A 23,922-nucleotide genomic window follows, 5' to 3' on the forward strand; every position below is an offset into this window, starting at 1 on the left:
AGATGGCAAGACGCAGGCCGGAACCTTCCAGTGCCCTTTGACCTTTAGATTGAGAGGGTCAACATGTGGAGTTGCTTAATGTTGCTTTGATTGTAGGCTGACAGGATGTGAATGGGCCAAAGGCGAATTATGCAAATTGTCTTGGAGTCTGATTGCATTAATGCTCAATGACTGTGGCAAGATGGAAATGGTATGTGTACTTGATGCAAAGGAGCCTGTACCAGCTCCGTTACGCTTTTCTGATGTGTTTTAAGAGGCAGATTTCCTCCTGGCTTCTGTGAGCCAAGAAACCTGGCTAACTAGTAGCTCATTGGGCTGTACACCTGGTCATCATTGAAAACTTCCTAAACTGTTGCAGCATTTCAAGGTTTAGGTTTGGGTACTGCCAGTCTGGTGTGCAGTGCAGGGTAGCACCTATCTCAGGAGGCAGGGAGGAGAGCAACTCCCCCTCAGTTTGTCGAATGGTTAGTTGGACATTCTTGACAAGTGCAGCAGCAGCAGCAGACTAACTTAAAAACTGGTAAACCACCAGGGGCTCACTTCCTGTAAAATAGGCCACGTAAAATATATGCTTTTAACTTTTGCAACTTGCTGACAAGCCAGCCTTTTTCAGTGGGGGCAACCCACCTCTTCAACAGGATTCCTGGAAATCACTTTTTTTTTATTTAATGGAACATTTTTCCACCAGTAACCTACCACTGAACATAATGGGATGGTAATGAAAAGGAAAAATCTCACTCAATAGCCCTTGTGTGAATAGCACTAAAATTATATTAATGCTGGAATGTTTGATCTGTGACAGCGCTTAATGTGCACAGAGTTTAACACAAGGTGTAGCACAATCTGGCGCGCAGAATGATCTGTGTATAAACCTGTATTTGGCTCTTTGCTGATGAGTGGGCACAGTTGGGGCGATTGCCGTCAGATTCAAAAGCAAAGTGCTCAAGATATGAGGGAAGCAGCCACAGACGTGGCCGGGCAGATCAGAGAGATGTGTTCTCTCTCGGCCGCCCGGTTTAATTTGCCATTTCCTGCAGTTTTTCTAACTCGATTTGTGCACGGTCCTTGGGTAATGTCATGGAGGAAATGCAAAGTGAGAAGGAGGGCAATGAAAGGTCAATTAGTGTCAGATAGAGGGTGCTGTCACACATTGTAAATATGCTCATAGAACATAGAACAGTACAGCACAGAACAGGCCCTTCGGCCCTCGATGTTGTGCCGAGCAATGATCACCCTACTTAAACCCACGTAACCCGTATACCCGTAACCCAACAATCCCCCCATTAACCTTACACTACGGGCAATTTAGCATGGCCAATCCACCTAACCCGCACATCTTTGGACTGTGGGAGGAAACCAGAGCACCCGGAGGAAACCCACGCACACACGGGGAGGACGTGCAGACTCCACACAGACAGTGACCCAGCCGGGAATCGAACCTGGGACCCTGGAGCTGTGAAGCATTGATGCTAACCACCATGCTACCGTGAGGCCCCATGAGGGGTCTCGTGGGGGTTTTCTCAGGTGTGGACTTGTTTGTGATTTCCAACGTTAGGTGAACTGCCACCGTTTTTCTGTGGTTACAACTTAGCAAGGTTGCAGTGGCCTGCAGCCAACCCAGGTTACCACCTGAGGACACCACTGTCTCTGTCTGATCATTGCCCCCGCTGTGTTGCAGCGGGTAAGGACCGTGTGTGTGTGTGTGTGTGTGTGTGTGTGTGGAGGTTGAGCCAACGCCTCCTGTGTGTCAATGGGGAAGCCATTCCACTCCCTGCGCACTTGAAGCAGACCCAAAAGAAAGTAACGCTCTGCTGGGAAAACCATCCTCAAGGCCATTCATGCCACTCATGGACACGCGAGTGTGCCCGTTGTTTAGTGCACAGCAAGTTCCCACAGATAGATCCTGCCACGAGATACAGAACTACTGCCTGAAACGCCAGCGCTGCCACTTGATTCTGTGCCATCTACACAACGTGGCAATGCTCTGTCGTGAGCGTGGTGCGCTATTCAAGGCTGGACTTAGCGGTGCAGAGTATATGAGACAGTGAAAACCACTTTCTGCTTGCTTTCAGTCTGCATTACAAAGGCACAATCAGATTGCAACAGTTGTCAATTCCGACTCTTTTTGATACAAAGCCCAGTGGGAGCCCTTGATTGCGAGACTTGTCTTTCCTATTTCTCTCCCTTGGGTGCGAGGCTGGCTCTGTACTGTGCATGTCTAGTTAGTCTTTGACTGAGGGCAGCATGGTAGCATTGTGGTTAGCACAATTGCTTCACAGCTCCAGGGTCCCAGATTCGATTCCCGGCTTGGGTCACTGTCTGTGCGGAGTCTGCACGTTCTCCCCGTGTGTGCGTGGGTTTCCTCCGGGTGCTCCGGTTTCCTCCCGCAGTCCAAAGATGTGCAGGTTAGGTGGATTGGCCATGATAAATTGCCCTTAGTGTCCAAAATTGCCCTTAGTGTTGGGTGGGGTTACACTGGGTTATGGGGATAGGGTAGAGGTGTGGCTTGGTTAGGGTGCTCTTTCAAAGAGCCAGTGCAGACTCGATGGGCCGAATGGCTTCCTTCTGCACTGTAAATTCTATGACTCTATGACTGTGGTCCTTACTATTCAGTGGTGTCTACAGAACATCCCTCAGTGGGGTTAACACTCAACTCTCCTGCTTGGCAGCAGGGGAAACCAGCAGTGTCGGTTTGTTATCTTTTGGAGGAGAAGAAGCAATTGACATTTGGAAAAATTGCTGCCAGCGCGCACAGAATCTGGAATGAAATTTAAAAATTCTCCATTGAGATACTTTGAATAAACTACTTTTTTTTGGGAAGAGGTGGGCGGAAGGGGAGTAGAATCTATTATAAGTCAAATCAGCACTGGCTGTGTGGGATGCTTACACAGGTGTTCGTAGAGAGACTGCACGTAAACTGTGACTATGTTCACCCTGCTTAAACCGGTCCCCACTCACTCCCAGGTATGTTTATATGTGACTTGCAAGCTGAAATTTCCTTGACAACCACGGCCCCTTTTAAGTCCCGCTTGTTCATCAGGAATGAAAGACAGCTTCTCAGTGCCTTTTACTATGACTGCCTTCCACAACTGCATTCAATTTAGATCTGCCTTGAAGTCCCCGTTCCTTTTTTTTTATGCATGCGTGTGTGTATGTATTTTAAAAGGTTGTTGAGAAAGCTTTTAAAATAAGCGGGGGTGACCTAGACACATAAATCAGCTCGATGCAATAAAAAGCACTGGGTAGAGCAAAGAGGAGACTGGAGACTGCTTAGTAGTGAGTGTAGGGGATAGGGGAGGGTTAGGGAGTATAGGGGTGGCGGGGGGGGGGGGGGGAGATGAGGAAACCAAGGAGCTTGGTTGGGGGAGGGGGTGCTGTTTAATTTTTCCACAGCTATTTTGTGCAGCACCTGCTATGAAACTATTTGGCTTGAAGAAATGAGGCAGAAGTACGGCCACGCGACCAAGGCTGGGAGGAAACGTAATGTTGAATGACATTAATGAGGTTACCAGGGTGGTTTTGTATTCCTGCTTTTAGGTTAGGTTTTTAAAAAAAAAAACAACCTGAAATACACCACCCCCCCCCCCCCCCTTGATCATTGTAACTTGGGTTTTCTGTTAACACTTCGCCTGCTCTGTTTTCAGAAAGATTCCAATCAGGATGTTTCTTGCTGTTGCCCCACTTTGCCTGCTGGGAGCTCACTGATTAACTTGCATTTAAGGAGCTGCAGTATACCGAGCCCATTCACCTGCATACATGGTCCTGCATCTCCCCTTCGCTTGGCTGATTAACATCTACCCCCGTCCCCCCACATAACGCTGTACCCTGCACAGCCCTTGCTGAATGCTCCCCCCCCCCCCCCCCCCCATCCCCACCACTATAGGTTAAACTATTAATTGGTTTGTGTTTTTCTATAAGGCAGCTCCGCATAAGGTTAATGAATCCTGACCGTTTAAAAAAAAAAAATTTAGAGTCAATTATTTTTCTTTTCCAATTAAGGGGCAATTTAGCGTGGCCTAACCAGCACATCTTTGGGTTGTGGGGGTGAAACCCACACAGACACGGGGAGTATGTGCAAACGCCGCACGGACAGTGACCCAGGGCCGGGATTCAAACTCGAGTCCTCAGCGCCGCAGTCCCAGTGCTAACCACTGCGCCACATGCCGCCCTGAATCGTGAACGTTTAGCACGGGGGGGGGGGGGGGGGGGGGGGGGGGGGGGGGGGGGGGGGGGGGGGGGGGGGGGGGGGGGGGGGGGGGGGGGGGTCGGAATCGCCCAATTAGTTTTTCCCCTCGCCCTCTCGTGAGGGGTCAATGTGGGAAGGTGAAAACAGTTAAAGTGTTTATTTCTTCCTTTCCTGCGCTGGTTTAGGTGCTGCTGGCAGATAGGGTCACGGTCACTTGCTGTTCGTGCTAATGTGATACATTTAGCTGGTTTTATTTTTTTTTAAAAAGTAAGTGGCGGCAACATAAAAAACATTAACCATTGCATGAAAATGCATACACAGAGGGAATGAAATTTCCCGGGTGTGTTCCCCAATGGCGTAGCTGTTAAATAATCCAGAGGTTCGACAGAAGGAAGACGAACCTCTGGACCAGAATGGTTTTAGCGGTGACAGGATTTCAGCCAGGCATTGTTATGTCCACTTGAGATATATATTTTTTTAAATCGCCTCGTGGTATGATTATAGATCCTGCCCTTTTAAACGTGGGTTGTGTCTGTGGAGGGTACTTGGATTGTATAACGCTCGGACAAAGTACTTACAGGTCTGTCACCTATGGTGGCAATTGGAGCAATTTGAAGTAAGTCAATAAAATGCGAGAAGTATTGGCACTGTATTAAAGTGGGTTGGATTAAGTGCTGATTCCTTTTACCTGTCGAGTATTAATGCCATGCAGTAAGTAGGGCTAAGTGACTTGGCTGCATGGTCCAGCAGGCTGAAAATGGATCTCTCCCTTTTGTTTTCTTTCTCTCTCTATCTCTCTCTCTTTCTCTCTCTCTCCTTCTCTCTCTCCCTCTCATTTTCTCATCCTCCCCTCCTTCGATAAATCCCGTAGATGTGGAACTCACTATCACAGAGGGGCCGAGGTAAATAATATAGATGCGTTTCGGGGGAGGCCAGACATACATTCGAGGGAGAAGGGAGTTGAGGGTTGCATTGGATTTGGATGAGGAAAGACGTGTGGAGGTCGATTGGCCTGTTTATCTGCCCCCCCCCCCCCCCCCCCCCCCCCCAAATTTAGTAACCGTTGTCATTCTTCCTCACACACGAGTATCTTTTCTTTAAGTTTGTTCTGTTAGGGGCTTTGCTACTGATATGGGATTGTGTGCGATTTCTCACTGTTGTGACGATTCAGCAACGAGTCACTGCTCCCCGTGGCTAATGTGCCGAGCTGCATTTGAAAGCCTGTAAAAAGAATTCTGTGGCGTGGGCAGCACGGTGGCACAGTGGTTAGCACTGCTGCCTCAGGTGGCACGGTGGCGTAGTGGTTAGCATTGTTGCCTACGGCGCTGAGGTCCCAGGTTCAATCCCGGCCCTGGTTCACTGTCCGTGTGGAGTTTGCACGTTCTCTCCGTGTCTGCGTGGGTCTCACCCCCACAACCCAAAAGTTGTGCAAGCCAGGTGGATTGGCCATGCTAAATTGCCCCTTAATTGGAAAAAATAATTGGGTACTCTAAATTTATTTTTAAAAAAGCACTGCTGCCTCACAGCGCTGAGGTCCCAGGTTCGATCCCGGGTCACTTTTGTGCGGAGTTTGCACATTCTCCCCGTGTCTGCGTGGGTTTCGCCCCCACAACCCAAAGATGTGCAGGGTAGGTGGATTGGCCAGGCTAAACTGCCCCTTAATTGGGAAAAATGAATTGGGTACTCTAAATTTATAAAAAATACAAAAAGAATTCTGCTTCTGGTCACCCCTTGCCCTTATCATCGTCTCCTGATGAGCAGTGTTGTTTACAAGGAGAACTGTGAAACTGCGTATGAAAGTACCTTGACGGCCGCAAACATCTTGAGCCACTGGAGTCCATGTGGCACAGGTGCATTCTTGTCGAGAAGGAAGTTTACTCTATAAGGCCAACATGGAGATGGTGGCAAGCACATTTTGTCTGATTGGAAAATTGAGCGCCAACCCGTCAGTCTGGATCTCTTCCCACTTTGTGACGTGTAGAGTTTCCGTGGATGGACGCAGGTCCACGGCTGGCCCTCATCTCATGGAGCTCACTCCAAATATTAATTCGGGATTGGACGTGCCCGCTTTTCCAGGGCTGCGAACAAATCATCTGAGAAGCGAGTGTTTGATTTAGGAGACACGTTAACTAAATCAGTTCTACGGTTAGAAAGCAACTTTGTTCACCCGTTTCTCTTCCTGTTTTGTGTTTTGATGTATTTTTCTGCTAGCTTTTAGTTTCCCGGGACTTTGCAGGGTGAATTCCCCAATCCTGTTGTGGCACTTTGGGGAATCATTCGGAGTTTTGGATTGGGATTTTGGCATTTTTCAGGCCGCCCGCCCACTCTTTACCAGTGTTGTATTTGATTATTGTGGCAGTAGGTCTTCGAGTGGGAATCAACTAATCTGGAGTCCAGTGGAGGGATTACTAGATGGATCTGGCTGCACAAGGTGTGTCAAGCAGCCAGCTCTTGCACATCTGCGGACAGATGTGATTGCACCTCTTCTTTTTGGAAGAGGAAGTTTCTATTCCCAAAGTAAGTTGCGCCTCTCTAGTTTGTGAATCCTGATTTTAAAATAGGGATGGTTCGGAGGAAGGAGGCCGTTGTTAGCTCTCCTGCTTCCAGAGGTCTTGTGTGCCAGAGGGCATGGCAGGGTAATCGGCGGTCAAGGTATCCTGATATGCCGCATTGGCCAGGGTGCCACGACCACGGCACAGCTGGCTGGTGGAGGATCTGGGGGAAAACACTTTGATGGAGGGGGCCTGGGTTAGCAGATGGCCGGATGTGCCGTCCACTGCGGCTACAGCACAGCACAGGGCTGGCATACCCCAGTGACCATATCGGTGAGATTGTGGCCTGGCATTTGGCTGCGCCTCCTTGCGGGCAGGCTAACCTATTGCGCAGGACATGACCATGTACCCACAGCCTCTACATGCAGTACCACCTCCACTCCAGTGACCATTGCAGGGCATTAGGGGACGGGCTTCTCCATCACCTCCTTGCCAACTGGCATCTCCCCCCTTGCCAAAAGCATCCAGACGTTTCCTTGTGCTAGTGAGGACTTTTGTCTCACTATTCTAACATTTCACTTTAATTGTCTTACGTGCGTGCGAGTCTCTGCTCCAGTCACTAGTCTTGTACCCACTTAGCAGCACTTTCACCTCTTGAGTCAGAAGGTTCTGGGTCCGAGTGCCAGACTGAAGCCCCAGCACATTACTGAGGAAGTGCTATACTGCTGGAGGTGCTGTCTGTGCGATGAGATATGAAACCGAGGCCCCATCTATTTCTTGGGTTCACATTAAATCCCATGGGTGGGACAGCACGGACACGCAGTGGTTAGCACTGCTGCCTCATGGCACCGAGGGCCCGGGTAGGTGGATTGGCCAAGCTAAATTGCCCCTTTATTTAGCGTGGTCAATCCACCTAACCTGCACATCTTTGGGTGGTGGGGGGGGGGTGAGACCCACGCAAAAACACTGGGAGAATGTGCAAACTCCACATGGACAGTGACCCGGGACTGGGATCGAACCTGGGTCCTCAGCGCTGTGAGGCAGCAGTGCTAACCACTGCACCATCGTGCTGCCCCTTAATTGGAAAAATTAAAGAAAGATCCCATGACATTATTTGAAGAACGAGGAATTCTTCCCCGAGCCCTGGCTAATTTCTATCCCTCCAACACCAAAAGAGAAGATGATCTGGTCTTTGTCACACTGCTGTTTGTGGGAGCTTGCTGTGCACAAAGTGATTGTCGTGTGACAGTGAGTACACTTCAAGCAAAGAAGCTCATTGGGCCAAGTGTGCCCTGCAATGTTGGGAGCTTGTGAAAGTTGCAATGTAAATGCATGTTCTCCTCTATCTGCATGTGTTCAAATATGTGCCTAAAACTATAATTGTGACAATGAGCAAACGTTGAGTATAATAACTCTCTTCCACTTGGATCTACATAATGCACATTTCAAACCATTCTGGTGTAGGTTGCATCAGTATTGAAAATTCCTCGCTAAGTCAATTTCCTGCCTTAATCCCCATGGTTCTTGTCATTAAAGGAGAAAAGGGGGATGCATAATAGAAGGGGCACGGACTGCAACAGGCGGTGCTGTATCTCGGGGGAAACCATTAACTGTATTAAGCAGACTCATTGACATAATCCGAAAGGAGGCATTCAAAGATGTTTAGCCTGAGCAATTTGCAGAGGTAAAACGGACGATGAGTAGCCCTATTGGTACGGAGCCATATTGATCAGGTCTGCAGGGCTTAGCTGCACACTTTATATCAGCGTTTCCCCATGCACGATACATTTTGTGTCAATAGGTTGCATCGTAACCATGCAATGGTCGAGTATGCTTGTACGAAGGCCACCCCTGCCCATTTCGCACAGCATTGAAGATTACGTGATGTGCGGTATTGGTATGTGCTGTCTCAGACTGTTGCCAGTGCACTCTCTCCCATTAATCACCAGTGTAGATGCACCATGTCACTGTTGTACATTGACACACTGGGACTGAGGGTGCAGAAGAGGTGGGAATCAATGGAATGCAGCAAGCCAAATGTTCCTTTTTCGGAGACCTACCTTACTGTGCCTACCTTCCCAACATAGACATGGACTTTGTTGAACAGGCAGTTGCTTTCCACGCAGTCTACATGCCAGGCAGTACAAAGTGTTGTGGATGGGTGGCCTCTTGTGACATGAAAGCTTTTGGAGCCCATCTATCTCGAGGCTGATCCGGAGGGAATTTGTTGTGCGCTGGTCCGTACCTGAAGGATGCTGGCGCCTGGTGAGGACCATGCCCTCTTACCAGTGACGTGCGTGCAGAGTCAATGGGAGCAGATTCTCGGTGACTGTTGTCGGCCCACACGGGATGACCGCTGCTGTCAATTCCAAAGGCAGTAAGTCCTGGTCATTGCAGCCACGGGGCCTTCTACCACCGCTCCTGCGACAGGTACTTCAGAGGACAACGCATGGCAGACAGCATATATGTTTCACAGTCAGAAAACTGTCCCTCTTGGGGTGACATTGATTACAGTTTTCCAAGATCACGAAGGGAATTGACAAAATCGATCCAGGCAAGTTATGCACTGTATTGGCGAGAGAGGTTTTGAAAATCCCGCAGTGCAAGTGAGGAGTTTGGAAATTGGGAATGCAATGGGTGGAAAGATATTATTCTTTTAAAATTTTGAGTACCCAATTCATTTTTTCCAATTAAGGAGCAATTTAGCATGGCCAATCTACCTCCCCTGTCCATCTTTGGGTTGTGGGGGTGAAACCCACGCAAACACGGGGAGAATGTGCAAACTCCACACGGACAGTGACCCAGGTCCGGGATTGAACCTGGGACCTCGGCGCCGTGAGGCAGCAATGCTAACTACTGTGCCACCGTGCTGCCCTGGAAAGGTTTTATTCTGAGAGTAATTCGACTATGAGACAAGTTAGCAGGCAATGCTGCTGAAACAGACAATTGAGTGGGTTCAAGGAACAATGAGACTTTTTTATAATGAGAGGGAATTGAGGGATATGATTGGAAGTAGGTCGATATCGGGGGTGGTTTATCAAAAAAAGGGACTTTTGGGTTTATTGCCCCTTTCCCCAAATGTTTGCTTTTTTTGGCGTGTATGTGTGTACTGAGAACTATGGGGACAGCCCCGAATGCTTACATCTTCAAAACACTGACGTTAGATGATTTCCTGTCTAATAACCTCGTTGTCATCTGGCCTTGTTATCTGGGTTTAACAGCATACCTGTTATTGCCTTTGTTCCATTGGTCTGTGCATCCAATTTTATAATCCCCTGGAGCATGTCACCTATTTCATTCCTGCCTACTTTTCCTGCCACCAATTTCCTCCCCCTTCCCGAAGCTGTAGACTCCCGAAGATGTGCGGGTTAGGTGGATTGGCCATGCTAAATTGCCCGTAGTGTCCTACAAAGTAAGGTTAAGGGGGGGGTTGTTGGGTTACGGGTATAGGGTGGATACGTGGGTTTGAGTAGGGTGATCATGGCTCGGCACAACATTGAGGGCCGAAGGGCCTGTTCTGTGCTGTACTGTTCTATGTTCTATGAGGGGCCTCACGGTAGCATGGTGGTCAGCATCAATGCTTCACAGCTCCAGGGTTCCAGGTTCGATTCCCGGCTGGGTCACTGTCTGTGTGGAGTCTGCACGTCCTCCCCGTGTGTGCGTGGGTTTCCTCCGGGTGCTCCGGTTTCCTCCCACAGTCCAAAGATGTGCGGGTTAGGTGGATTGGCCATGCTAAATTGCCCGTAGTGTAAGGTTAATGGGGGGATTGTTGGGTTACGGGTATACGGGTTACGTGGGTTTAAGTAGGGTGATCATTGCTCGGCACAACATCGAGGGCCGAAGGGCCTGTTCTGTGCTGTACTGTTCTATGTTCTATGTTCTATGTTCTATAAGCCCCTGCGCTGCGAGTGCTCGTTAATCGCACCCTGCCTCGAATGGCCATTCATCCCTTGTGAGGTTCTGCACGCTGAGTATGAACAGGCAATTCAACTCCATTAGATATACACGTGTAAACACACACATACACACACACATGATTGAGGAATGAACCCTGCTGAGGGACACGAGGGAGAGCCCCCTTGCTCTTCTTTGAAATAATGCTGTGGCGTTTAGTGAAGCGCAGGTTGAGGATTGAAGCTGGAACTCCTCCGGGCTGTAGAATGCATTGAATCTCGGCCCACAAGGCCATCATGGAAGCAGCAAGTTACCCAGTTAACGACTTGGCCTTCCATCGAACCCTGGACCCCGTGCCCTCCGGAAGGCAGCAGAAAGTCACCGCAGCGCAATTCGGGCCAATTCTGATTTGAGAGTCTGTTGGACCTCTGTAAAGAGGGATGATCTTTGGGAAACGCACCACGGAGAAAATAGTCAGGTGTGTTTGTTTGTGCTCTGCAGTAGCAGGGGCATTGCGTTGACCCGAAGTCCAGATGGCGGTGATACTAATGAGCCTGTGCTGTTGGTGCTCCCTTCGTACCGCTGTCCTTTGCTTTCTTTCCAATATGGAGATGGGCGAGCTGTTTAGTCAGCAGGGCTGTCTTTTGGCAGCTTTTAGGTTACGTCTTTTTTTAAAAAGACTGCCAGGAGGACAAGTCTTTCCCGAACCTGCTTTCCCTGTCGCAATCTCTCTCTCGCTGTCTTTCTTTTTCCCTTGCAGTGCAGCTGCGTATTTTATCAGCCTCGCTGTATGATCTCGTGGGGTTAGCATTGTTACCGACTCAACTTTTGATTGAGACAGGCTGCCACTCCTGCTCTGTGATTGTGCTCTTTGTGGCACAGTCTCGGGCTGCCTCTCCTGCACGGCCTGGAGGCTCTTAATGGCTCTTTCCAGAGATGTGGAATCATAGTCTCCCGTTGTGCCGACCTTTTGTGCTTCTGCTTGATTGCTATTGAATTCTCCAGCTTTGTCCCTGTTTTGCTTTCACCTGCAAAGGTGTATTACTTAAAAAAATATAATTAAACATTGCATTAGGTGATGTGATATTGTTAGGTTTCCAGTGCTTCAGAGGTGATGTCCTAGGCAGGGATCGTAACACCCGACTCAGCCATGTCCACTTTGGTATTTAACCAGCTTTTATAACCTATTAACCGATTGGGAACTAAAAGTAGTTGCATTGTAGGTGGAACAGCAACATAAAAGTCTCATTGTTTCAAAAGAAAATGACATTGACTGAGGAACGGGTTTGGCTGTAGTGCCCGTTTTGGAAAGGAACATAAAGCGATGTGCACCTCAGATCACCCCTCTCCCAACGATATTATCCAGACTGAAATGTGCAAGATTGTTGCTGGGCTGGAGTCGCGTGATATCCAGCGAAGGTGGGACACTGGAGTTGAGTTGCAATCAGTCTCACTGGGGACTGCCATTAACACTCTTTCCCCTTGGTTTCTGTGGCCATTAGCACCCGGTTTCCCTGGGTTTCTGTGGCTATGGCCCATCTTTCATTCTCATTCCACAGTATAAATATTTCCCACTTTCTCTGTCTGTCAGCTTTAACAAAGAGTCTTCGGACTCGAAACGTTAGCTCTTTTCTCTCCCTACAGCTACTGCCAGACCTGCTGAGATTTTCCAGCATTTTCTCATTCGTTACAATCAGTCACTATCTCATTGAATAATGGAACAGGCTAGAATCTGAAGGACCTATGCTTGTTCCTAGCTTTGTATGAAAAGGCCGTGCGGGTATTAGAGCTGGGGACGGAAGGGAACCCAGCATTCAGACTCTGCAGTAAGATGTTTGTTGTAAATGGCATAAATCCCACTGTAAAGTTTGAGTCCTCCACAAGGCATTAACCCAGCTACATTTCCAGGATGTTGGGTGGAGCAATGTGAAAGCTGAGATTAGCCCGTAAGAACTTTTCTGCCCACCTCCCCCCCCCCATTTTCTTTGTCTCTTTCCCTACATTTGTTTTCCGAACCTCTGGTATCGTTTTAACCCCAAGAGTTTTCGAGAGCTGGTAACCCTGGTTGCAGGTATGACATCAATGTAGCACGTGACCTGGGACAAGAGAGACCTATTAATCTTGAGAAAGTGTTTACTGCCATGTGCATCTGCCACACTCCTTAATCTAAGTCTCTGAAGGTAGCGTTGAGACCAGGTGTTGATGTGCGGGTTGTATTGGCAAATGCTGTTTGTGCTTATCTTGCAGAGCGGAGGAGCTTTAACCATCTCTGTACTGGGTGCCCCTTCACTCTCGTCTTTTCCTGTAGAATTCTTATAACCAACAACGCCTCCTCGTCCCCCCACCCCCTCCTCAAAAAAAAACTTTTCATATTCCTCCTCTTAATCTTTGTAAATTATTCATTTTAATTCTGACATTTTTCCAACCACCTGCCTTTTGCTGCAAGGACGGTTCACTTTCTGGTGAGTGTAGCAAGCTTAGGAGGAACTGGTATCACTGGGACTTGTGGTTCCCAATGCTTTCCACCCCTGGAAAGTTTCCTCGCCTTGTGCATTAAGTCTATTCCAGACGAACCGATAGAGAATGACCAGTCAAACCCTCTGTTATTGATGTGTCACTGGTGCGACGACAATAATCTCTCCCTCAATGTCAACAAAACGAAGGAGATTGTCATCGACTTCAGGAAGCGTAGTGGAGAATATGCCCCTGTCTACGTCAATGGGAATGAAGTAGAAAGGGTCGAGAGCTTCAGGTTCTGAGGTGTCCAGATCACTAACAACCTGTCCTGGCACCCCCCCATGCCGACACTAGAAAGCCCACCAACGACTCTACTTTCTCAGAAGACTAAGGAAATTTGGCATGTCACCTACGACTCTCTCACCAACTGCTACAGATGCACCATAGAAAGCATTCTTTCTGGTTGTATCACAGCCTGGTATGGATCCTGCTCTGCCCAAGACCGCAGGAAATTACTAAAGGTCATGAATGTAGCCCAATCCATCACGCAAACCAGCCTCCCATCCATCGGCCCTGTCTACAATTCCCGCTGCCTCGGAAAGGCAGCCAGCATAATTAAGGACCCCACGCACCCCGGACACATTCTTTGCCACCTTCTTCCGTCAGGAAGAAGATACAAAAGTTTGAGGTCACGTACCAACCGACTCAAGATCAGCTTCTTCCATACTGCCATCAGACTTTTGAATGGACCTACCTCGTATTAAGTTGATCTTTTCTCTACACCTTGCTATAACTGTAACATTATATTCTGCAGGCTCACCTTCCCTCTCTATGTACGGTATGCATTGTTTGTACAGCATGCAAGAAACAACACTTTTCACTGTATACTAATACATGTGACAATAATAAATCAAATCAAATCAAAAAACATGACAACCAAGATGGTGGAAGGCAATCTAGACGGATAATGATCTTTCTTTATCCAGTACCCATGTGCCTTTTTTGAAAACAACCCGAGCCTACCTGATTTCTCACTGGTGCAATTATCCAGCCCTGGCAACATTTTTGTAAATCTAGAATGCAGTTGTTGCGATCTGGAGGAAATGATTGCTCTATTTCTCAAAGTATCGAATGCAAATTAGTGGAAAATTTGCATTGCTTGAATCTAAAGATGTTGCAGAAGGCAAAACTTTCCTTTCTTTAAAAAGTCACTTTTTTTTTTACAAAGTAGACCATTTTAGTTGAGTTGCGCAGGGTTTGTTCAAAAATCCTTATTTCATCAGGTTACTGATTATCCCATTGTTCATTTAATAGGCCTCATGGCCCCTCTCTCCTTGTACGGATTAATCAGTGTACCAGTGGATTACCTGCGGCGTTGCTCTCCCATTGTTTTTTTCTGACCTCAGAAGCATTGCTCCGTATGATCTACTGCGTGTTATTGTCTGGTTTTTAAAAGGCAGTAGATTCTAATTGTTGTGGAGTAAACATGGCCACAGTTTAAATCTGAGTTGAATTGTAGTATAGTGAGCTGATTATAAAATGTTGGGGATTCTCTGGCTCCACGTCACCAAAGGGCTTCCTTGCATTGAAATTGCGACATCTGGAATATGATGAACCTTTAGTGTATATTTTTATTGTCCAATGTATATTCTACAAGGAGTATTGTATATTTTCTCAAATAAATTTAGAATACCCAATTATTTTTTTTATCCAATTAAGGGGCAATTTAGCATGGCCAATCCACCTAACCGACACATCTTTTGGGTTGTGGGGGTGAAACCCACGCAGACACGGGGAGAACGTGCAAACTCCACACGGACAGTGACCCAGAGCCGGGATTCGAACCCGAGTCCTCAGCGCCGCAGTCCCAGTGCTAACCACTGCACCACGTGCAGCCCCAGTATTGTACATTTATGACGCATTACAATATAACCTCAGTGATTAGGTCTTCCAACATAAATACTGAACAACCATAATCCTGAGGGAAGGAGTAGTTTAGATGAATATTATCTAGAGCGGCATTAAATATGCTGCTTCTTAAAGAGGGATGTTAGGAAGTGTGGTCAATTCAATGCTGCATATTACTGTGAAAGGTTGTGGGAAGTTGTCCCCATGATGCTAAACTGTGTGTAACTCTGGACTGTACACTGTTGTCTGCATCGTGTACTTCCCTGTAAGCCATTACTGAAGCCACATGCCGCCGAGTACCTTCAGAGTGCTAGTTGTTGTCCTCTTTATGCCATCTCGTCACAGTCACATGCCACGTGGAGCGAATAACCAGGCCCAAGGCGTTTCACACGGGTAGTGAATGGAAGCAGAGTCAGGGAAGAAGATACAAAGTTGGAGTAACCAACAGCTTGGTTATAAAGCAAACACTGGGAGAATGTGCAAACTCCACACAGACAGTGACCCAGAACCGGGATTCGAACCTGGGACCTCGGCGCCGTGAGGCAACAGGGCTAACCCACTGTGCCACCGTGCTGCCCTGGGCCAGCACAGACATGATGGGCCGAATGTTTTCCATCTCTGCTGTACCATTCTGAAGTATCTTCAAAGTGCGACGGAGAGATGGAGCAGGCTCGGGCCTTTTTGCTAGGAAAGGGCAGACTGCTGGGTGAGCGGGTCGATGTCTTTGAGATCGTGGAAGGGTTGGATAGGTAGGCTTAGAGAAGATGTTTACACCTGTGGGTGAAAAGTAAGAAAGACGTACATGTATATAGCCCCATTCCCCACCTCAGGATGTCCAAAATCACACTTGTGACCAATGAAGTACACTTTTTTTTGTGGAGGAGTTGTAATGTGGTCGCCAAATTGCACACAGCAGGATTCCATAGATGGCAATGTGATAATGGTCAGATAATCTGTACTAGTGATGAAGACAGAAATGCTGGGAAAAGTCAGCATCTTTGGAGAGAGAAAAAAGTTTTCGTTCATCATATCCTTCACATATCCGCTGACTTGCAACAATCCACAAAACGATAGAAGAAGTTTGCACCTCATGCTGATCTATTCGGCCCCCCCCCCCCCAAAGGTACGACTCCAAACAAGAAGGCCGATCTGGAAAAGCCCTCCCACACAGGACCTCAATGCAAATTCCACCCGGACAAACGAATGGGAATCTTTGGACGGGACAAACAAGAACCTGGCCTTAAATCCAACCCAACAACTGGCTGTTTTCAACCTTCCAAGGAAAGAGTGGTCCACTCGTAACAGGTTTACGTAGAACACAGAACAGTACAGCACAGAACAGGCCCTTCGGCCCTCGATGCTGTGCCGAGCATTGTCTGAAACCAGGATCAAGCTATCCCACTCCATGTCATTCTGGTGTGCTTCATGTGCCTATCCAATAACCGCTTGAAAGTTCCTAAAGTGTCCGGCTCCACTATCACAGCAGGCAGTCCATTCCGCACCCTAACCACTCTCTGAGTAAAGAACCTACTGGCCTAGGACTGGCCACGGCCTCTGCTTGGCCAACCTCCACAGATGGGGCATTAGTGCCGTCCCCCAGTATGCCTGTGGGAGAGAGCAAGCTATGCACCACATTATAGAACGTCCAATCCACAGAATCACTTTATCTCGCCACGCGCTGCCAGACCTGCTGAGCTTTTCCAGACTGTCGGTCTTTATTTCCAATCTCGGCCACCTGTATCTTGCTTTTATATTAATACGTATTTGTGATGTTGTTTGAACAATGAATATTAGCCAGGGCATGGGGCGGACGTTCCCTGTTATGCTTTGAAATAGTGCTGTACACCCACCTGGAGGGGCGAGACTATCTCCAGTTAGTGCTCCCTCAGAACCTCACTGACCAGGTCGCTAACCCACACCCCTATCTTCAGAGGCTCCGAGACCCTCCATCCTAGTCAGATCCGTCTCCGGGTCACCAGGGAGGCAAAGGCCTTGACTTCATGTTCAGCTAGCTGGGACGGGGGTTATCTACCAGCTGGGACGGAGGATGTATACTGGCTGGGTGCAGCCTGGCTGTGTAGCTTCTCGCTGAGAAGCGCTCCCTAATGCTGGTAGGATATGGCGCCCTCTCTGAATCCTGGGACAAGTTAAAAATGAACTGCCCCATGGTCGCTGAAGATGCCGTGCGTCTGAGACCCCGGTGCCTTGGGGTGTCGAACATGTTTTGGGAGCAGACACATGGAGAGTTGTATTGAGGCAATTGACTGAGGCACGCTGATGTGATTTTAAATAGAGAGACCAGAGAAGCTGCAAATGTATTTCCTCCTATCTTACTTCTGCGTTCAGGGCAAATTCTAGTTTTCGAGTTCAAAACCTTCCATGAACATTCGGGGAAAGGCAAGATGACAGACCCCGCGTGGAGATTTACAACATGCTAATTGTTTTCTCATGTTTTGTTACTGGCGCTGTTGTCTCTGTAGAGCTACCTTTTTGAATGTTTACATTACAGAGAAGATGTCTGGTGTTGGAGGGGGCGGGGGGGGGGGGGGGGGGGAAGGAGGAATGAGAGGTTAACCCCCTGCCATGGTGGTCCCAGAGCTCCCCTAGTGGCTCAGTTGTTAAATGCAACGCTGAGCCATGCACTTCAGGGTCACCTTCAGTTTGATCCCAGATTTGTGCTGTTAGCAGACTCGCCCACCATAGGGAACGTTCTTTCCAACCTTGTTGGAATTTTATAACTTTCTATGAGATCCCCTCTCACTTTTCTGAACTCCATGGAATGTAAAACTAACCAATTTAGTCTCTCCTCGTATGACAGTCCTGCCATCCCAGGAATCACCCTGGTAATCTATTGCTGCACTCCCTCCATAGCAAGAGCACCCTTCCTCAGATAACCACTGTGCCACCGTGCCTCCCCTCCCAAGGCACAATTCGGAGAAGAATGCGAGAGTTCATAATTGGCCGTTGCCACATTGATGTTGATGTGATTGTGCATATTGGCTGCCGTGGTTTAAGGGCGTCCAGAGGTTATGAAAGGCGATATACAAATGCAGGCCAGCCCTACTGCTCAATGTAAACAACCAGCTGATTGGAAAAAAATCTATCTGCGATTCCTGGCTCAGATTAAGTTGCGAGTGGGTTCTTTAAAAATAATAGTTTTCTTTCCCTAAATGCCTGCATTGACAGTGCCTCTCCCCAAGCCCATTCCGTGAACATTGGCTCTCGGCCTCCTCATTCCTTCCAGATTGCCACCCCTTGTTAAAAGCCATTCAGCGCAGTGGGTGGGCCCTGGGAGTTAAAAGTCTGTAACTACAGCACGTCGAACGCTTCATGACAGTTTATTTATTTATAATAATAAAATCATAAAGGAAGTGCAGCAGCTCCAGCGAAAAATAATTCCCAATAGAATGGATGCATCAATCACTTGTTAAATATAGGGCATTTATAAAATAGCAATGAGAGATGGGTGGAATATAATATCTTCACTCCTGTGTAATTTTGGCTATTTTCAGTCCTGTGGGCTGATCTTTTCTAATTAAATGGGGAGACAGCATATTTCCCATTGCCTAGGGCAGCACGGTGGCACAGTGGTTAGCATTGCTGCCTATGGCACTGAGGACCCGGGTTCGAATCCCGGCCCTGGGTCACTGTCCGTGTGGAGTTTGCACACTCTCCCCGTGTTTGCGTGGGTTTCACCCCCACAACCCAAAGATGTGCAGGGTAGGTGGATTGGCCACACTAAATTGCCCCTTAATTGGAAACAATAGATTGGGTACTCTAAAAAAAATTTTTTTTAAATGTTTCCCGTTGCCATCTCTGAACTCTCAGCACTTTTTTCTATGAAGGGTTGTTGATTGATTTTCAGATCAGAAGCACAGGTTTTATTCCCCGTTGCCAGGTATTGGGTCAGTTAAGGCAGTAAGGTGGCGGGTTGGGTTAGCACTGCAGCCTCACGGCACTGAGGTCCCAGGTTCGATCCCGGCTCTGGGTCACTGTCCGTGTGGAGTTTGCACATTCTCCCCGTGTCAGCGTGGGTCTCGCCCTCACAACCCAAAGATGTGCAGGCTAGGTGGATTGGCCACGCTAAATTGCCCCTTAATTGGGAAAAAAAATTGGGTACTCTAAATCTATTTAAAAACAAGGGAAAAAAAGGTATTGGGTCAGTTAGAAGTAGCGAGTGGCAAGTAGAATTTGTGCGCAGGGAAATCACGGCCTTTTTGCTGTTGGAATTTGCAGGGTGGGCTTCTCTCTGTTCTGTTTCTTGAAAAAAAACTCAGTTTTGCATTGTTTACGGGCTTTGTCTGTGTTGGTTTGAATGTTGTTGAGTTTCACTGTGGTTCTCCAGATAACTCGACAGGTGCACACGCTAAGTTGCTGAGCCGTACCGACTCGGGATGATCGCAGAAGCAAAACACTGCGGTGCCGGAAGTCTGGGGCGGGATTCTCTAATCCCGCGGCAGAGTGTCTGCGCTGTCGTAAACGCCGTCGCGTTTTACGATGGCGGGAACGGGCCGACCCGAGGACTAATTCTGGCCCGCAAAAGGGCCCAGCAAGGCACTGGAGCGGTTCACGCCACTCCAGCTGCTGATCCCGGCGTGAACTGGGCGCCGTGGGATCCGCACATGCGGAGTGGCACCGGCGTCAACGCGCACATGCGCAGTGGCACCGGCGTCAACGCGCACATGCGCAGTGGCTTCCTTCAACGTGCCGGCCCCGACACAACATGGTGCAGGACTACAGGGTCCGGCGCGGAGGAAAGGAGGCCCCCAGCCAGAGAGGCTGGCCCGCCGATCGGTGGTCCCCGATCGCGGGTCAGGCCACATCGGAGCCCCCCGCCCTCAGGCAGCACCCCCGACCCTTCCACACCGAGGTCCCGCCGGCTGAGAGCAGGTTGTGGACGGCGTCGTTGGGACCCGGCGTTTTTACGACCATCCCGGGCCGAGAATTGGCGGGTCGGCCTGGTAGAGCGACCCCCCCCCCCCCCCCCGACCGGCGCTGCGTGATTCGTGCCAGTTGCAGGGATTCTCCGGCCCGGCCCCGGGGTTGAGGGAATCCGCCCCTGAAATAAAAACAAAATGCTGGGAATACTCAGCGGGGTCTGCGAGCATCTGCAGATGGAGAGAGATAAACGGAGACAACTTGTTTTTTGCCCTTTCCCAGGCGTGGGGGAGCAGGCCGGGGGAGGGGGGGGGGGGTGGAATTTAGTTGGCGTGGTAAGGGGTGCTGGCCCTGTGCCTTGTCGGCCAGCTGCCTCCAGTGGAATTTTGGCACCGGTTATGTAAGTATTGGAAGGCTCAACTGCCTCTGGGTCAATTATGGCTCTTGTGGCCAGTTAATGGGCTGGTAATTGACCAGCTGACTACCTGACTGTGGGCTGGTGGAGGGGGCACTGCCGTTCGGGGCATTCCACTAAAGGGAGTGGCCAACCCCGCTTGTTACAACCTCCTGGTGCCTGTCGCCTGACTGCATCTTGTGAGGTGGCTCGAGTTTGTCTTGTTATCTGGCCTGCTCCCTTGCTGTTCCCAGCAGTGGCCGCTGCTCCCATCTACTTGACTGGCAGCTCTCGGGAGACTGGCCATCCTCCCACGTCCTTCCCGAGGACCATAAAATCCAGTGGTGGCTTCCTGTTCCCCATCGGTGAGCAGGGCTCCCGCCTCCCGTGGGAAAATCCTGGCCGATGTTTCGGGGTGGCGTTCTGACGAGAGGTGATTGACTCGAAACATTAACCCCTGTTTCTCTGTCCGCAGGTGACTGATCTGCTGAGTATTTCCAACATTTTCATTTTTTTTGTTAAGCGAGGCCGTGGCGTCGTGGTACTGTCGCTGGATAGAGACATAGAACATAGAACAGTACAGCACAGAACAGGCCCTTCGGCCCTCGATGTTGTGCCGAGCAATGATCACCCTACTTAAACCCACGTAACCCGTATACCCGTAACCCAACAATCCCCCCATTAACCTTACACTACGGGCAATTTAGCATGGCCAATCCACCTAACCCGCACATCTTTGGACTGTGGGAGGAAACCGGAGCACCCGGAGGAAACCCACGCAGACACGGGGAGAACGTGCAGACTCCACACAGACAGTGACCCAGCCGGGAATCGAACCTGGGACCCTGGAGCTGTGAAGCATTGATGCTAACCACCATGCTACCGTGAGACCCGGGGTAATGCTCTGGGGAGCCGTGCTCAAATCCCACCGTAACCAATGGTGACCATGATCAATTGTCGGAAAAACCCACCTGGTTCAATAATGATCCTTTTAGGAAAGAAAATCTGCTGGCCTGGTCTACATGTGACTCCAGATCCCACAGCAATGTGGTTGAGACTCTCAAATGCCTTCTGAAATGGCCAAGCCAAGTCTGCAAAAAAAAGGAACAAAACTGGATGGACCGCCCTGTGCAGCTCCCCACTACTGTCTCGAGGGTAATTAGGGACGGGCAGTGAATGCTAGCCTAGCCAGTGAAGCCCACATCTCTCGGGTGAATTAAAACAAAAGAAAATCCCAAATTTAATCTGCGCTGAGTCAGTTGATCTCGGCCAAGCGTGTGATTTGAAAGCAAAAAACCTTCCTGGGCTCTTGTCCAGTCACTTCACTAGAATGGGTGCGGTGTGGGTCGGATGAGGTTTGGGCCTGATCCCGATAATGCTCGGGGTAGTGAAATGACCACTTGATGTAGAGAATGGAGATCACCGTTGGAGCTGAATGCTGCTGACACGGGGTCAAGTACTTCGGGAGAGTAGGAAAGTAGGGACAAATTTTGACATTTAGCATTTTTTTTCATCCATTGGCTGAGTTAATTTAATTCTGTTGGGCTTTGTGAAATGAAGGAAGAATTATGTGCAGCACGGTAGCATTGTGGACAGCACAATCGCTTCACTGCTCCAGGGTCCCAGGTTCGATTCCCGGCTGGGTCACTGTCTGTGCGGAGTCTGCACATCCTCCCCGTGTGTGCGTGGGTTTCCTCCCACAGTCCAAAGATGTGCAGGTTAGGTGGATTGGCCATGATAAATTGCCGTTAGTGTCCAAAATTGTCCTTAGTGTTGGGTGGGGTTACTGGGTTATGGGGATAGGGTGGAGTTGTTGACCTTGGGTAGGGTGCTCTTTCCAAGAGCCGGTGCAGACTCGATGGGCTGAATGGCCTCCTTCTGCACTGGAACTTCTATGATTCTATGATACTGCACCTTTCAAAACATCACAAAGCACCTGTAGCCAATAGATAGATAGAGCGAGAAATACAGCACAGAACAGGCCCTTCGGCCCACGATGTTGTGCCGAATTTTTGTCCTAGGTTAATCATAGAATTTTGGACACTAAGTGCAATTTATCATGGCCAATCCACCCAACCTGCACATCTTTGGACTCTGGGAGGAAACCGGAGTGAAGTACTTATGAAGCGCAGTCTTTGTTCTGCTATTGGAAGAGCGCGGCAGCCATTTTGCACACTGCAAGCTCCCACAAATGGCAGTGTGGTCATGAGCAAATAATCTGTTTCAGTGTGAGAAGAGTGATAGGTCTTGGTCAGGACACAGGAGATAATGTCTGTGGGTTTCAAAATAGCGCCATGGGATTTTTTCTGTCTTATCTGAAAAAGCACATTGGGACCTTGATTTAACATCTCGTCCACTCCCTGGAGTGTTGCCCTGGATAAAAGTGGAATGTGAACCCACAATCTTCTGACTTGGCACGCAGGCTGAGACACTGATACTCTACTCTGATGGACTTCCCATGCCGATAGAGATGTCTGAGGCAGGCAAAGCACACGCTTGCGTCTTGTTTTCTTGTTTTTTCCTGGAATAGGTTGCTAGCTAGAAGCCCAGAGACTGTAGCTTGAGTGGAGGGGAGGAAGGGTGGAGTGCTCTGCATCAAGCACGGTTCATCAGGAGTCCCTCCCACTCTTTGCCATGGGTGAAGCATTAACCTGTTTAGCCGCGCTATGAACACGCTTTCCTTGGACATCAAGCCCTCGAGTGGGACTCGCACCTGTATCATAGTCATAGAACATACAGTGCAGAAGGAAGCCATTCGGCCCATCGAGTCTGCACCAACACACATCCACCCTATCCCCCGAACCCAATAACCCCTCATAACCTTTTTGGACACTCAGGGCAATTTAGCATGGCCAATCCACCATGCATGTCTTTGGACTGTGGGAGGAAACCGGAGCACCTAGAGGAAACCCATGCAGACACTGGGAGAACGTGCAGACTCCACACAGACAGTGATCCAGCGGGGAATTGAACCTGGGACCCTGGCAGTGTGAAGCCACAGTGCTAACCACAATGCTACCGTGCTGTCTGGCTCAGAAGAAGGGATGATGCCCACTGCGCCACAAGACCACCATCTGCGTCTGATACCCGCCAGCTAAAAGCCAGGTCAGATCTTGGACATCGGGTTGGGTTTGTCTTGAGGTGCCATTTATTAGCTGCCCACGGGGGGCAGCACGGTGGCACAGTGGTTAGCACTGCTGCCTCAATGCGCCGAGGTCCCAGGTTCGATCCCGGCTCTGGGACACTTGTCTGTGTAGAGGGCAGCACGGTGGCGCAGTGGGTTAGCCCTGCTGCCTCACGGCGCCGAGGTCCCAGGTTCGATCCCAGCTCTGGGTCACTGTCCGTGTGGAGTTTACACATTCTCCCTGTGTCTGCGTGGGTTTCGCCCCCACAACCCAAAGTTTAGGTGGATTGGCCATGCTAAATTGCCCTTACTGTCCAAAAAGGTGAGGAGGGGTTATTGGGTTACGGGGATAGGGTGGAAGTGAGGGCTTAATGTGGTTCGGTGCAGACTTGGTGGGCTGAATGGCATCCTTCTTTATGTTCTATGTTTGTGCCTCAAGAGCTGACCTCCTTGTTCTGCCCGTGTGTGGGCAAGGTGGGCTTGTTCAGGAGGATTTGTCTTCTGTGCACTGGAATGTTTTCGAAAAGGAAAGTAGCCCTGAAAAGAGAGCTTTTTCCTTGTTTTGCGCGTGAGTGTTCCAGTTCCTTCA

General features: G+C 49.2%; 1 protein-coding gene across 14 annotated transcripts in view; it reads left to right on the forward strand.

Annotated features, from left to right (window-relative positions):
• msi2b (musashi RNA-binding protein 2b) overlaps positions 1-23,922 on the forward strand; it is a 547,783-nt gene that overhangs the window by 7,674 nt on the left and 516,187 nt on the right. The window lies entirely within an intron of this gene.

Source organism: Scyliorhinus canicula, chromosome 12 (assembly GCF_902713615.1).
Source record: "Scyliorhinus canicula chromosome 12, sScyCan1.1, whole genome shotgun sequence".
NCBI lineage: Eukaryota > Metazoa > Chordata > Chondrichthyes > Carcharhiniformes > Scyliorhinidae > Scyliorhinus > Scyliorhinus canicula.